Genomic DNA, 11,387 nt, shown 5'->3' with positions numbered 1-11,387 from the left:
AAGCTTCTAGCCCGCTCAAACCAAGTAAGCCAATCGCCGCCTCGCTCTCATTGACTCCCTCCATAAGCACCAATCGTAGCTGGTCTTTTATTTCCTCCTTTGACTGGCCAAATTGGCCGGGCGTGTTCGAATCAACCAATTAGGCGAGGGAGGCGGGTCTAAGGGCCCTGCTGAGGCACTCTGGGAGCGCAATGGTAGAGACTGAAAGGGATCCTGGCCAATGAGAAGCGTCCTTTTGGCCTCACGGCGCCGAAAGCCCTGAGGAGACGCGCTGAGGGAGCGGTGCGGGGTTTTCCTGAGGCGCCGGTGCGTTACCTCAGTCAGAGGAGGAGGTTGTTCCTCAGGAACCGATAACTTATTTCAGAACGCTGAAATAAAAGTTGCTAGCGAGCGAGTGGGGATTCCTCTAAGGCTTGATTTCTGGACCAGCAGCCTGAGTTAAACGAGTTCTGGTGGCTGCCTCGGCCTGACCCCTTCGCGGCGTCTCCCTCTCCCCACCCATCCTCGCTCCACCAAGAATTTAGTTTCCCTCGGTGTGGATTTCGGATGCAGAGAGAGCGCGAGCAGCGTTCGAGTGGAGCAGGCTCGGTCTGCTTCTGCCAGAGTCACCCTGGGTCCCCTCAGCAGGCGCTGGGACGCCCCGCTGCTCTCGCCTCTGAACCCCGCGGTCCAGGATGCTTGAGGGGATTTCTATTTCTCTGACCGCACGTTAAAATGTCCTTGCCCCTCTTTAGCTCCCAAAGATCTTCATTATCCTTTCAGCATACTTGGAAAAAAAATCATAGCGGGAAAGACTCCTTCCATTTCTAACTCCTTCAGTCCCTTTGCCATGTGGGTCATCCTGAGGGAGGAATCTTCCCCGTGCTTCCATTGGTTCTCCAGCATCTTCTGCCCAGCCAGAAGGCTGACCAGCCCTTGGGCTCCAGGGCCAACCTCCCAGTCTCCAAAGTGTCCCCAGGGAGACAGAGTTTACCCAAGGGTGGGTAGACCCTATAGCTGGCTCCCCACTCTACTCCCATCCTGTACTTTATCCCAGATGCAGAGCCCCTCTCCCCCCGCGGCTTGAGTCACCTGACAGAAAATTATAACCAGTTCCAACCCTCTATTCTGTCACTCCACCTTTAGTCTCACCTGTCAGCTTTATCCTGACTGGATCTGTGCCCCTCAAAAATCCAGAAGCGCCAGCGTGGCATCCGAAGGACTTTGGAATCACATATTCTCCCCGAGTCTCTGTTTCTCTGTGTCATTGTCCTTTATCAAAGCTACAGAGGGTTTATTGTGATATGAGAGCACACCTAGAATGATGGCCTCCACTTTTCTCTTCCCGGCACCAGCCGTTTCCCGCCTGCCTGACCCTTTCCCCAAGGGCACCTACAAGACATTAGGCAATCATTTAAGGAGGAGGTAGTCTGGGAGAGATGGGTCTGAGAGGGAATTCCAGATGCCTGCCAGCTACACCCTGCTGAGCAAAGAGAGGGTGGGCTTCACTTCCTCAGGGCTGTGGTGTGGGTGGGGGGAACTGGTTCAGGCCCTTACTCAGAACTAGGTATCCCGGTATATGACCCTGAGCGGGTCTCTCGGTTTCACTGTATCTTCGTTTCTTCATCTGAAAGAGAGATTGGGCGGGGGTGGGGGGGGTGGTAAGAAACGGGGATGGGACAAGCATTAAGACGCAAATTGAAATGCCTGCATTCCAGATTGGATTTTCTGGGTTCAATTCTTGGATTTATGTCGAATTCCAACTTGCTGCTAATGCACGTGCTGGAGGACAGCAGTGACAGCTAACGTAGTTGGGTCCTTACCACCCACATGGGAGACCTGCATTGAGTTTCCAGCTGCTTGGGTTTGAGAGTGAATCAGGGGATCGGAGCTGACTCGCTCTCTTTCTGTCTCTCAAATACAATTTTGTTACAAGGGTTAAATACAAAAGTTAAAATGGGGATAATGGAAATATCTGTGTCTCTTCATATCGTGAAATAACACAAGCAAAGTGATGGTTTAGAGTATTGCCTGGCAAATGAACAAGTACTTAAATTCTGTCAGCAATGATTATTTCTGCTCCTTTGTAAGACCTTCTTCCTAAATCACTTCAAAATTCGTCCCTTTGAGAGACAGCCTTTTTATTTATTTATTTAATTTTAAGATTTATTTATTTTACTTGAGTTACAGACCAAGAAAGGGAGACAGAAAAATTTTCCATCTACTGGGTTATTCCCCAAATGGCTGTAACAACTGAAGCTGAGCCAATCCAAAGATGGGATCCAGGAGCTTCATCCAGGTCTCCCATATGCTTACAGTGCCCCTATGCACTTAGGCCATGCTCCCTGCTTTCCCCAAGTCTTTAGCAGGGAACTGGATTGAAAGTGGAGCAACCAGGACTCAAACCAGTGCCCATATCTGATGCTGGTTCCACAGGCAGAGGATTAGCAGGCTATGCCACTACACTGGCCCCTTTCATGAACTTTTTTTTTTTTTTTTTTTTTTTTTTTTATGTATTTGAGAGGCAGAGAGGGTGAGTTTCTGTGAGATTCAGTCCCCAAATGCCTGCCATTGAAACAGGGGATCAGGAATTCAGTCCAGATCTCCATACCTTGTCGTTTTAACAGAAACTCCTTCAGGTCTTGTGGAGAGTATTAGCATATGCATATGAGCTCTTTCAAGGTGCATTTTTTGGCTGTTTTCTCCAGGGTATTGCATGTTTTCCCCACTCTGCCAACCACAGTCTGAGGGGAGGTCTTGAAGATGCTATCCGGATTGTTAGTTTAGGAGTGACCAGAGAAAGCCCTATCTTTCCCCTTGGCAGGCTGACTGAGCTGAAGGGGGCCAGACCAAACGTGTGGCTCCGGATCTGAGGTTTGGGGGCCAGTGCCAGGGCGCTCAAGTGGGTAGGGCTGGGCTGAGAGACTGTGCTTACCTTGAGGTTGACAAGTAGTGGGTTTTGGTAAGTCTGTTTTGTTTTTGTTTGTTTGTTTTTCCGGTCAGGAATGCTAGTTTTGGGTTGGAAAACCTGGAGTGTTCTACAATGTAGTGTCTGTGTGATTTCCAGCAAATGAACTGGGGATGCTAAGGACAGAGGAAAGAGGAGGGCCAGAGAGGTGCTGGACAGGAGTAGCTCAGGCCCCGAGAGATTCGTTCCAAGTGGTTCAGATATTTCTTTCAGCAATATGTAAAAACCACACACCTGTTAACTCAGCAGTTTAGTTTATAGGTATATTGGATGCAGTTTGCCAGTCGTGCAAACATACACATACACACTTATAAATACACACACACGGTTATTGCAATATGGTTTTTGTTTAACATTAAATTGTCACTTTTATTTGGAAGACAAAGAGAGACACAGAGATCTTCTATCTGTTGATTCACTCCTCAAATGCACCTGTATGGGTGAGGGATGGGCCATGCTAAAATCCGGAACCTGGAACTCCACCCTGGTTTCCCAGTTTGATGACGGGACCCAAAGACTTGGGCCACCATCTGCTACCTTGCAGGGTGTATATTACCAGGAAGCTAGGATCAAAAGCGATTCCAGGATTCACACCCAGGCATTATGATATAAGATGTATGTGTCCTAAGTAGCCTTTTTAACTGTTGCACTTTATGCCCACCCCAAGAAATACATTATTTTTAATAGAAAAGAACTAGTAGCAAACTAATACAGTAATGTAGCTATTGAAGATAATAAAGTCAATCTAAGTATACTGATATGAAAATATCACTAAATTATATTATTAAGAAATAAGGTGAAGGAGAGTATAAACATTATTATTATGCTGGGTTAAATAAAGCTGTATAATTAATTTAGGGGTGGGCATTGTAACTTCTCTGGGTTTGATCCAGCTTCCTACTGGTGTTCCTGGGAAGGCAACAGATAATGTCCTCAGACCCTAGGTTCTTGCCAACCATGTGGGAGACTAGGTTAGAATTCTTAGCTTTTGGCTTCAGCCTGGCACAGACCAGGCTGCTCTGGCCATTTGGACAATGAATCGGTGGTTGAAAGATTTTTCTAAACGGAGACGATAAGGTGGACTATGTTGATCAGTGGATTCTTCAGTGACCTCATTCTGCTTGGATTGGCGAGATTGGCAGCAATTCATAACTGTTGGACTATCAAAACCACTTGAGCAAGACCCTTGGAGCATGCCCCACATCAGGGACCTGGGATGGATAGGAGACTGGGTGGGGCTTCTCCTTTACCCCAGATACAGGAAAAAAAATGTGGAAATAATAGCCCAAGTGCATGGGGGCACTGTAAGCATATGGGAGACCTGGATGAAGCTCCTGGATCCCATCTTTGGATTGGCTCAGCTTCAGTTGTTGCAGCCATTTGGGGAATAACCCAGTAGATGGAAAATTTTTCTGTCTCCCTATCTTGGTCCCCCTTCAGACTTGATGTCACCTCCCTTTGAAGCGCTCCCTAACCACCTGGGCTCTGCCTTCCTGGCACCCTGTGCACTTCTGTCCATCTCAGAGCACTGCTCACTGTGAGCTACCTTTACCTGAAGGTCTCGCTGTTTAGGCCTCAAGCTTTTGGGGAGACAGGGATTAGCCTGTTCTTGTGGGGGCTTCAGCACTGGTGCATGAGTGGTGCGATTAATATTGTTGTCCACCTGGGGGCAGCATAGCCAGCTGCAAGCGCCTTGTGCGAGGACGCCAGGACTCGGGGCCCTGTGGCTGGCAGAGTAAACCCCTAAAGCAAAGCAAATTCACACCTGCCTTGCTCGGACCCATGCGGAGGTGGTGACCGCTACATCTGCAGTTTGTTTACTCCATTCCTTGGGGATTCAGTGGATGGTGCCCTACCCACTGCTGACGGGTTGTTCTCGGGGCACTGGGGCTATCCTAAGCATCTATACCTGGACTCAAAGACCCAGTGAGGGAGCTATAGGAAGGAAAACCCACAGGGGGTCAAAAGGGTTAGCAGCCAGGGTCCCAGGGTCCTTCTCCTGCGTAGGGCTATGTCCTCTGAGCTGAAAGGGGAAGGAGAATTCTCCACCAGAGCAGAGGGACCCTGCTCCTAACTGGGAAATAGCTGGAGTTCTGGCAGTTCCCCTTTCCTTCTACTTTTTGGAAATCTGTCCTGTGATTCCCAGATCACGTCTCAGGATGGAGTGAGGTGGGCATGGGTGCCTCTGCATCCACATGTCTCATCTGAACTCTGCAGAGAGGTGGGGGACCAGATTACAAGTCTGCTCTCCGGGAGCAGAGACAGGGCAGTCACAGGGTTTTCCTGTAGTGTCTGCCTGCTTAGGGCACCTGGGGCTTTTTGGAGGCAGCAGGTGTTGGGGTGTTGAGCATCCCCTTGTGCCAGAGAACATTTAGAGGAGCAGAGCAGATGAAGGGCAGAGGGATGGCAAGGCATTGCCAATTGCTCAATTTTGAGTATGCAGATGAACGCAGAGAGCGTTGGGGAAACATCTGCAATTACTTATCCCGAGAAAAGAGAGACATTCTCCTAGGCCTCACTGATACATAAGAAGTGACGTGGCCAAGGTACAGTTCCCAGACTATTGGGTGTTCTCTTCTGCAACACTGCCTTCTCAAAGCCAAGGGAAGTGGTCTTGGATGTGGCTGTGAGATTTGAGAGGCATGTTTGAGGAGGCTGCATCGAGGAGGAGAGAAAAAGAGGTGAAGACAGCCAGAAAGGAAAGGGAGCTTTGGTCTGAGGATGCTAACCCTTTCTGGGAGAGAGCAGAGCAGAGATTACCTTACCAATGATCTGGGAGTTCCAGAAGTTTTCTGCAAGCCTCCTCCCATTGGGCAAGCCTGTATTGGGAAGGGGGGGGGGGGGTCAAAGACAGGATGAGATGAACTTTCCAGCCCTGAGGAAAGATTTTTAGGAGGAGATTCCAGGGGAGGTGGGATAGAGGGTTGGTGAGCCAAGATGGGTGGCTGAACACGTATTACATGCCTGTTTCCAGCCATACAATGTTAACATGCAGTGTCTTACACATTAGCAACATTCATTATAGCAAAGGATATAGGGGGCATGAAGAGATAGATTGAGAGAGAGAAGGAGAAATGAAGAAATAAAAGGAAGAGGAGGAACAGTCCTCAAAACAGAAGGTAAGGGGGTTGTTGAGGAAGGATTCAGGAGGGCTTGGGACAGAGGTGGTAGGTGCTGGCCAGAGGCTTCTTATCTGTGGCCACTGGCCTACTTGTCCTAGAGGAGACTCCGGCCCAGAAACCTCACTGGTTTCTGGGCTCCAGGGACTCCCAGGAACTTGTTCAATGTTAAGGTTAGACTAGTTTTGGGGTCCATGAAGCTCTAGGTATCCAGAGTGGTCTTGAGTGTACTTCATGACTGTAACAGTCCTGAGGTCTTGGGGGCAAGGATCCCAGGCAAACAGGGGTGATTGGAAGGTTCCATCCCATGCTGTGCCTAGGAGGAGGAGGAGGGTCACAGAAGTAGGGGTGTGTAGGGACAGGAACTCTGACAGGCTAAGCTAATGGGGCCAAGCCTGGCAGCCCTGTTGGGAGAAGAGTGAGCATATAGGAACATGCCCATGGGATCACTGAGGGAAACCCATGATGGTCTTGGGGCTGGGACACCAGGTGAACCACTCACAGACTTTCTTAAAATTGTTTTAATATTCATTTTTATTTGGAAGGCAGATTTCCAGAGAGAAGGAGAGACAGAAAGATCCTCTATCCACTGGTTCACTCCCCAAATGGCCACAATGGCTGGAACTGAGCTAATCCAAAGCCAGGAGCCTCTTCTGGGTTTCCCACGCTGGCGCAGGGTTCCATGGCTTTGGGCCATCCTCTTCTGCCATCCCAGGGCATAAACAGGATGGGAAAGGGAGCAACCAGAATGTGAACTGGCATCCATATAGGATCCTGGTATCCATAAGGAAGGGGTTTATCCCATCTGGGCTTGGGCCCAGAAGTTCTTAATGTTAACTGGACCCTACCACAGAACTTGGCTTTAAATGTAGAGATTAGCTCAGGAGTTCTGGGTTCTTAGCTACAGAACCTTACTACTGCCTTTACCTTAGACCCTTGGTTTAGAGGTCCCTCAACTGCTCTTTTGCCTGAAAAAGGTCACCACCTGGCCCCGGATAAACAGAGAAGGGATTTAGTGATGGGATCTTTGGTTTCATAACCTTCTCCTTGTTAGCCTGCTTCCCCTTATCTCTGTTCTTCCATTCTCAGTCATCACAGAATGTTTGAATGAAGAGACTCAAAGGGTCATAACAACAATGTCTGGCCCGGGATGATGGCTCAATTGGTTGGCACCCTCTGCAAGCACCAGGATCCCATATGGGCACTGGTTTGTGTCCCAGCTGCTCTACTTCCTATCCAGCTCTCTCCCTGATTGTGGCATGGCAAAGCAGTAGTCTCAAAGCTTTGGGATCCTGCACCCATGTGGGAGACCTGAAAGAAGCTCCTGGCTCCTGCTTTTAGATTGGTTCAGCTCTGGCTGTTGCAGCCATATGGGGAGTACACCATTCAGATGCATGTGCCCATAGGCCAGTCTTTTTACTGCATTGAGTGGTAGGATCATCATGGCTAACATATATTGAGCCCTCTTCCATGCCAGGTGCCATATTATATTCTTTTTGTGCAGCCCTGGCAGCCTGGGCTGGCATCATCCCTCTGTTACAAATGAAGGCTTTTGAGGATAAGCGGGAGCGTCACTCCTGCCAATATCACAGAGCCGGTGAAAGGCAAATCCAGGATCCGGTCGCAGTCGTTTTGGCTCCAGGCTCTTGCACTCTCTCACTTGGCTGGTAATGGCTAATAACCAATTAGGTACTAATATGTGGCAGGCACCATTTTAAGCACTTCACAAGATTTATTTCATCCTGATAGCCACCCTGTATGGGACTCACTTAATCAGGAAGGTGAGGACAGTGAGGCACAGATAACTCACACTGAATACTGCCAGCAGTACAGTTGGGCAGGCTAACTTAACACTCTTTTAAATACTAAGCACATACAATATATATGTTTATTTTTTTCCTTGAAAAAATTTAAGTTCCACTTACATAGGGAACATTTATAGAAATAAATGCTCATGGGCCCGGCGGCATGGCCAAGTGGCTGGGGTCCTCGCCTTGAATGCCCTGGGATCCCATATGGGCGCCGGTTCTAATCCTGGCAGCTCCACTTCCCAACCAGCTCCCTGCTTGTGGCCTGGGAAAGCAGTAAGACCCGGAAGAGGTTCCTGGTTCCCAGCTTTGGATCGGCGCGCATCGGCCTGTTGCGGCTCACTTGGGGAGTGAATCATCGGATGGAAGATCTTTCTCTCTGTCTCTCCTCCTCTCTGTATATCTGACTTTGTAATAAAACTGAATAAATCTTTAAAAAAAAAAAAAGAAAGAAATGCTCATGCCCCATATCAGGGACCCTGGGATGGTGTCAGGTGGCTGTCCTCCATCCCAGGGTGCAGACATTTTGGAGGCTAGGTGTGGCCTCTCCCCTTGTCGCCCCACTTCCCCCAAGATACAGGAGGGGAAAAAAGAGAATGTGGAAATAACGGTCTCATCCACCTTCCTGAAGACCTTGACTCTTATCACTCTAATCAACTATGTAAAAATTATCAGAAATAAAAAATTTACAAAAAGAAACAAAAATGCTCAGTTCGCTGAATCCATAATGAATATACCATGTAATTAATAAATATCTCCTGTAGCCTCTCAGACTACCTTCACCTTTCCCCCAAAAGTAACCCTTATTTGCATTACCCTTTTATAAAAAAAAACGAACTTATTTGCTTTTAAATTTGGAAGGTAGAATGACAAAAAGAAAAGGTCTTCTATCTAGTGATTCATTCCCCAAATGACTGCAATGGCCTGAGCTGGACCAGGCCAAGGCCGGAGCCTGGGATTGCCCCCAGCGTCTCCCAAGAGCGCAGCAGAACCTGAGTACTTGGGCCAACATCTGCTGCCCTTCCAGCACACCAGCGCACATCCAGAGCAGAGCAGAACAGCCAGGCCACAACTCGTATCCTCACCCAGGATGCGGCTCAAGCTGTGACCTAACCTGCTACTCCTTTACTCCACATCCTGGTACCATCAGGGTTTTAAATTTCTTGCCAATTCGTTGGGTGCATAGTGGGATCCCCTTGTGGTTTTCCATCTGTATTCATTCAGTGACGCATACCTGGCAGGAAGCACTCTTTTTTTTTTTAATTGGAAAGTCGGATTTATAGAGACAAGGAGAGACAGAAAGATCTTCCATCTACTGGTTCACTCCCCAAATGGCCACAATGGCCAGAGCTGAGCCAATCCAAAGCCAGGAGCCTCTTCTGGGTCTCCCACATGGGTGCAGCGTCCCAAAGCTTTGGGCCATCTTTGACTGCTTTCCCAGTCCACAAGCAGGGAGCTGGATGGGAAGTGGGGCTGCCGGGATTACAACCAACACTCATATGGGATCTTAGCATGTGTAATGTGAGGACATTAGCCACTAGGCTACTGCGCTGGGCCCAGAACACAACCTTCTAAGATATTTAAGGTTAGGTACAGGGTTGCACAGCTAAGTAGTTGCACTACAACTCTGAACTCAGGGTATTCCATGACCCATGCCTTTTATTTACAGCCTCTCCTAGATACTACAAGCTGAGCTGGGGGCAGAGAGCACCAAGTTGCTCTCCCAGGGCTCTCCAGTTCTACGGAGGAGACACAGGTCACCAATGTATGGCACAAAGCTTATGCCTGGGCAGATGTGTGCTGCCTGAATGGTGGGGAGGGACTTGGAAGGCTTCCTCTTGTCCATCCTCCTGCCTGGTGGACAGATTCCCAGATGGCAATGGAGATTGGGAAGACCCCAAAGGATGGACTGGGGACCTGGGGAGGTGTGGGAGTTGAGGTGCGAACCCCTGTCTCAGCTGTCCACACATACCTGCATTCTTCCTTCCTCCAGATGTGCCACTTGGCTCTCTCTGCTCAGCCTCTCCTGCCCTCCTGCTGTACCTTCGCATCTCCTGGGTTTGCTGCCTAGAGAATAAGCCAGATAATTGGGGGACGGGAACTATCCTTCTTGGTACTATTTTATTCTCACAAGAGCTTCAAGAGGCAGGATGGGTGGAGTTGGTGTACCTCCGTCTCACAGTTAGACACTGTTAAGTTCCAAGGTCACAGGATAGGCTGGGCAGCAGACCTCAGAGGAGAGGGAAGGGCTGAGGGGACACTTTCTGAATGAGGTGCAGGCTGCACCTCTCCTCGGGGACATGAAGAACCCGGCTCTGTTTGTCCCTTTTCCAAGGCAGATGAGAGCTGAAGGGACCCGTCTGAGACCACCGGAGGGGATGCAGAGAATCCCAGAGCTCGACCTTGGCCATGTCTCCAGCCCCCTGCAGTCCTGATGGTGGCCAGTAGGTGCCGTCGTTTGCAACGTTTTGCTCTGTGACATGGCTCAGGGCTTCCAGCCCGGGTCTTCCTCCAACCACCCAGGTGGCCTCCAGTTGCAGAAAGTAGGAGATGGCTCTGTCTCTGTGAGGCCCAAAGACCCCCTGTCCTGGGAGAAGAAGCAGGAAGGGAGATCTCTGATCTGCACTTCAGCTTGGTTGTCCCACAGCTTTGCTCATCAACCCAGAAAAGAAAAAAAAAAAGTCCACAGTGGATCACTCACTGGTCATGCCTGGACAGGTGCCCTTATCCTAAGATGAGATGCATGATAGCAGAAAGTTTTGGGTGGGGAGGTCTGAGGAAGATCTTAGGAGATGGGTCTCTGCACCTACTGTTACTCTCTGGCTCCTCTCAATCCAAGCAGAACATGGGCACAGGCTGGGGATATGGGTGCCAAGAGGTTGTCATTGAGGGGTAGGGCAGCCCCAAGCTAGCCCAAGCAGTGACATGGAACCACTTAGAAAAAGGCACACACCCCCCTTTCCTCAAAACCCTTAACTGCCACTTGCTGGGAAATCTGCACAAATACAGAAATATACAGTGACTGGGGGAGTAGTGTCCCCTGGAGCTGTTCAGGGCGTATCCAGCATGCTGTGGGTGGCAGTTCCACAGGCCAGTCTCCCCTTCAGGAATGGGAGAGGGCAGTAGAAGCAAATACCCAGGACAGAGGATGAAGCTTGGCACCTCCCTCCCTCGAATGAAGTTGCTTGCTTTTCAGAAAGCTGAGTGGACCAGGATCCAGATCAGCCCTGGTGGGCTTCTAGGGGAAGCGGAAGTTGCAGGGGGCCACAGCTCACAGCTGACTGATGTCTTGGGGCCACTAGCCCCCCTTTTTTCTCATACCAGGCCTTTCTGAGCCCCTCTCTAGGTGCTTCTACCTTCTGCCTCGCCCCACCCGGCACGATCTCCAACAATCAAGGCTGGGGTGGGGTGGGAAGGACTCCAGCCAGGGACACTGAATTCGTGGAGCAGGGAGTCCTGGCTACAAGATTCTGTTCTGGGGGTGGGAGGGGGCTGCTGGCTGCGCCGGCGGGG

Source organism: Ochotona princeps, chromosome 17, assembly GCF_030435755.1.
Source record: "Ochotona princeps isolate mOchPri1 chromosome 17, mOchPri1.hap1, whole genome shotgun sequence".
NCBI classification, from domain to species: Eukaryota; Metazoa; Chordata; class Mammalia; order Lagomorpha; family Ochotonidae; genus Ochotona; species Ochotona princeps.
The sequence above is the reverse complement of the archived record's forward strand: the minus strand, read 5'-3'. Positions refer to the sequence as shown.